The 5,346-nt window shown below is 41.3% G+C and overlaps 1 non-coding gene across 1 annotated transcript; it reads right to left on the reverse strand.

Moving 5' to 3' along the window:
- Nucleotides 1–722: 722 nt before the first annotated feature.
- Nucleotides 723–795, reverse strand: TRNAK-UUU (transfer RNA lysine (anticodon UUU)). Its single transcript has one exon. It is a non-coding gene; the product is annotated as a tRNA-Lys (tRNA).
- Between the last annotated feature and the right edge of the window lie 4,551 nt (nucleotides 796–5,346).

Here is a 5,346-nt window from a genome sequence, read left to right on the forward strand (position 1 = left end):
TGTAGACTCAAGCTGTTGGATCAAAGTAGAGACCCTAACGAGAGGTAAACTCTGGACACAGTTGAACACCACCCCTAGTACATAAATCATGATTGCCTCTAATGTATAGTTACCAAACTTCTCAAGATAAAGTAAATCCTTTTCGAACAGGTTACACATCTCAATTAGATACAACTTAGCAGTAATCATATCTGTACCAATTAACCGTCTGATTAACACCGAAACACTTAGGAACAAAGACTCTTCATCATAACCAAAAGAGAGATCCTCTATCTCTCTCTGTAAATCGACCAACTCTTCATAAGATAACCCTTTAAGAACTCTTGATTTGTTAAAGATCATCAATTTTATTACTTCATCGTGATAGAGACCACCCTTAGAGGCTTGATAACTAGAGCCTGAATCCTCTATAAGTTTGTACAAATTATTCCAGAACGCCGACTCAATTGACCCCGAAGCACCACCACTATAATTTCTCGAATTAATGTTACCACCAAGAAACATCGAATTAAAGTTAAAGCCAATACAAGTCGAATCAAAGTTAAAAAATCCACAAAGAACCATCGAATTAAAGTTAAAGCCAGAATTTAAGGGAATGAAACGGAATTTTAACGCCACCGTTGGCGACAAGTTTATAGCCTTTGTGGGCTTTTGCATAATGCAAAGTTGAGTCATGTTTACATATATCACATTTAAGCTAGGTCATCCACGTCTGTGGCAGCTGGGCATAGCAGGACTCGAACCTGCGACCATTAGGTTAAACCCCCTAATGCTCTACCGCTGAGCTACATGCCCCTAATGATTCTGATAAGACCTGAGCCTGTGGCACCAACACCTGAACCCGTTCCAACTTCCTTCATTCCCCCAACTCACTCGCCTGAGTAGGGTGCATATTTAGCTTTTATATATGTAATTACGATGCGGGAAACCGTTTCAACCTGGCCCCTCGCGCGCACACACGAACTCATACTTCTTAGGTCGTTCGATATTACCTTCCTGAACTGCTTTAACTCGGCGATTTGACAAAAGACAAACTCGAGTTCGGGAACCCATCTGGATCATACTGTCAGAATCTGTACAACCCCAATTATTCTCTTTTTAAAGATGAAGAGCCAAGGATGAAGCCAAGGCCGATGCCGAACACGAAGCCGCCTCATAGGGAGGGGAGAAAGGTTTTTAGCGGGGATGAAAGGTTGGTGATTTTGCCAATGAACACTGCTTGCTCACAAGCCAATATCTACAGATATAAAGTTGAATGGCGGTCTCCAATCACATGCTTAGGGGCAAGGTCATGTCCGAGATAGGATGCCATACCCAGTAAAGGTTTTTTCCTGTGGGCACCTTCATCTTCAAGTCAAGGTGCGGAGCGGAAAAGCTTATCAGATGCATTTGTTATTATATATAACCCGTCGTTGGCATGGGTCGTGGACATAATCCTCACCTCAACTGGGTTGGTAAATGTAATTTGTCATTAGGCAAGTAGCTAAATGATAGCCTTTCAGTTTATTCCTTCTCCATCCATAATCGTAGGGTTCCGGCAGTCAGAATAGAAGGGTAAGGGATAAACCCATGCAATCTAATCTGTTGCTTTGAAGGGCTGTTCCTACAAAGAAAAAGAAGGACGAGTGTAAAAAGATATCCTGGCTGGTTGTCTAGGCATTATATAATATACTAGGTCTGAAGCCCGTCCATCCAACGCTCTATTCTCTGATGTCCCGTAATCCCATCCAGCCAAGCCATCGATCCATCTACCCAGCTCCGTCGTCGCTATTCCATCCCTCATAAAGAAAGGCAACTAAGAGTATTCGGCTCATGGACCATCCATCAAAAGTCATGAAGTAGAAGTTCGTAGATTCGGAAAGCAATTATGATCCTGGCTTGTTTGGGTGGTGCAAGGTAAATAATATTTATCATATATTTAATAACGCAAATTAAGAAATCCCATCCATAGAGGGCATATGTTCTATTCTAAAGCCCTATTGTCCTGCGAACTCATTTATTTGTGATTTCGGGCTCCATATATCAGGTCAGGTGGTTCCAGTTTGTTTGGTAAGAAATCGTAGAGGTCAGATAGGGCTCTTCCTAACCGGTGGGTTCTAATTAATCAATTGTATTATCCTGAGCTCGGCCGGAATAGTTATATCTGTTGGCCGGCCTTATTTGTTGATTCTGGTGATGGGAAGCAAAAGGTTCTAGGGTTCTGGCGAAAGGTGAGAGGCGAAAGGTACCTGTTGAGAGGGTTCTGGCAAAAGGGTAAAGGCATCCTCTTCTGTTGGACCTGGTGAGGCATCAATCTGTTGTTGTCCTTGGTGATGAAAAGGCAGAAGGTTCCAGGGGTGAAAAGGTAAAGGCATCTGTGGGACTGGCACCTGCGGTACTTGTTTATTCTGTTGATGAAGGCTGAAGATGAAAGGTTCAAGGCTGTATCTGTGGGACCAGGTTAGGCATATCTATGGTGGGTTAGGCATCTATGGGACTTGGTGTACTTGGCAAAAGGCTCCTTCCGATCAAAAGAGAAAGAAAGCCCAAAGCTATTGTATTAAGAAGCTGTGTAGTGTCAGAAAACCGATTTTATACTATCCTAGAGATGAAACCCATCTCTTAATACCTGTCGTGTAACCGCATCCTACTAGCAGCTGTATGCACCTCCTTCTTTCTGTAAATATTCCCTCACCATATGAATAGTGAGTGACTCCGTCCCTCACCCATCGGATGGATGAGCGATAAATCCCTCACCATATGAATAGTGAGTGACCCCTAAGAAGTAAGGGCCCTGTTTTTTACGATGCACCAACAACCTGGTCTTAGTCCCTGGTCTCATGGAGTAAGGCCTTCTAAGGGTATCTATTTCTTGCTTTCTTACTTTCTTAGCCTTAATATACTATAGCTGTAGTCGTCATTGCCTTAGTCCCACACTTGTCAGTGAAAGCCATAGAGTGCCCCTTAAGCCTTAGTCTGTCGTGCGTGTCAATTAGCTAAAGATGCAAGTTAATCATAGATATGCGAGTATCATATGTGAAAACGTAGAGATGCGACACGTAGAGATGCTAATATATGACTGGGCCCAGCTGTAGCAGTAAGTTGTTCTATAGCAGTAAGGTGGTATTTCTTAAGCCGTTAACCCACTGCATAAGCCATTCACTTCAACAAATTCTTCCAGCCAGCTCAAGAAGCTCGCTCAACAAACTCAAAGCAAGAGAAAGAGAAAGCCAAAAGCTGTTGTCTTAAGCTGTTGTCTTAAGCTGTAGTAGTGTCAGAAGGTAACTTGCCTTTGAGAGTTCAAGCCGTAGAGGGAAAGCAGCCATAAGAAGTACTAGCCTTACTTTGAGAGTGGAAAGCTTTAGTCCATTTCCCCTTAAGCCTTTAGAGACAAGCTGCTTTGTCCATTATTGAGTTCCATGGAAACAAGCCTTAAGATACTGCCTTACATACAGTAAGCTCCATTGTGAAAACCTAGATAAGATGCAAGTATCACGTATATATCAAGTATCCTATGTATAGATATGTATTGATGTAGAGATTGATTATAAATGAGGGCATACCGGCTTAGAGCAACTTCCGGAAATGGCATTCTGACGAAATAAGACAATGCATTCATGTACTAAACCCCGCCTGCATTAATCAAAATAGAGCTAGCAAGTAAGGCGCTCAACCTCAAATCAATAAATTCCATGCAACCTCTCATAGAGATGGGTTAATGGGTACTTATTTCTCGCATGGTGAAACAACCTTTCTTTCGATTCTAGCGGTCACACATAACATGGGGAACTCACGTAGTTCGGGGTACATAGAAAAGCCATTCAAAGAAGCCATTCAATGATACGGTTTTAGATAGAATCTGTTCGAAGCAAACTGAGGTGTCTGGGCAAAAGCAAAACCAGGTATTCCATCATTTCTTTATCATCATATCAATCTCGTTTTTCTGGTGATAACATGACTCGATCAATATGCTCGTAAGTAAACAACATAGTCTCCATTCTTTGAAAAAGAAAGAGAGAGTGTGCTGCTGTTGTCTTAAGCTGTAGTGAATAAGAGTTAATATTAACATTTCACATTAATGCATAAAAGAAATATAAGAAGGTTTTTGTTCTATCTAGATTGAAATCTAATAGTGATTCTCTCTCTATAACGACTATATAAGACTAGTTTTTAGTGCATCAGTAGTTGTTGATTAGTAGTTTCCATTCTCTCAACTCTATGACCAGCCAGCCTTTTGATTCTCTCGGGTAAGGTGCTTTATAGGGGAAATCTATTATCGGGTATTCATTCATTATAAACTGGCCCTAAATCAAATAGATAAAATCAATAAATCACTCATCATCGGTGCACGTAATCTCCCGGCATAAGACTAATTCCTCATCTCTTGGCATAAGACTCCCGGCATAAGACATGCATCCAGCTCTTCTTCAAAATCAATTGTGCTTTCCAAATTTTCATAACCTTAAGTATATTGTGCGTCTTATTGTGGTAGGCTAGGTTAAGCTTCTATGGGGCTCGTGGAAATCCCCGTCCCTGCTGTGTTAGGTGAGGCTTGGTGAGGAGGAGGCTCTGATGGCTCCTTTATTAAGGAAGATATTTGATCAGACGATAATAGTGAATTAGAATGTTTTATTGAACCGGGAGCCAAGCCCCAAGTAACCAAGCCAAGCCGAGTATCCAAATAGATTGGTAGAGAGCTATAGGTATAGAGTAGAGATCGGTTATAGTATAGAGGTATAGAGTAGAAGGTTTTTGGAAATAAGTTCCAAGGCGATTTGGTGCCTACCCCCAAGCAGGTAGTCCCTCGATCAATCAATCTCGTCTGGTGGTAACGTAAGAAAGAAAGTACAGTGTACATGGAACTTCATAATGCATGGACTAAGATAGTCTATTAAGTAAGGCTAATATATCAAAGTTCAGACAACTCTTTAAGTAGCTTTAAGTGGGGGGTCATCAGTGTACAAAATAAGACTCCTCAGGGGATTCTCTATTTTGGTTCTGTGTAAACCACCTTTTTAAGTCATTTTATTAGTGCTTCTGGTAAGAAGTTCCGTCATTTCTCCGACGGATTTCTGTTTCTTTTTGAAGACATTGAATTGGGGGGGGATTCTAAAGTTAAGTGAAGTGTATAAAATCAGGCTCATATGCTCAATTTTTCATCCATTTTGTTAGCGGTTTCAGTAATAAAGTCCCGATCCCCGACAAATTTCTTTAAGCACCTTCTTATTCTCTATTCTTATGGCCTGCCTACTGACCGTATATCTTATTATTCTTTCTTCTGGACCCTACCATGCCTTAAAATCAATGTGAAATTAAGTCCTTTAAGTGTGGCCCCCTACTACAACAAGCTAACCTTAAAGTGGGCGT

Source organism: Pinus tabuliformis, chromosome 3_2 (assembly GCF_031772625.1).
Source record: "Pinus tabuliformis cultivar Carrire ecotype Pingquan chromosome 3_2, CPIR1, whole genome shotgun sequence".
Taxonomy (NCBI): Eukaryota; Viridiplantae; Streptophyta; class Pinopsida; order Pinales; family Pinaceae; genus Pinus; species Pinus tabuliformis.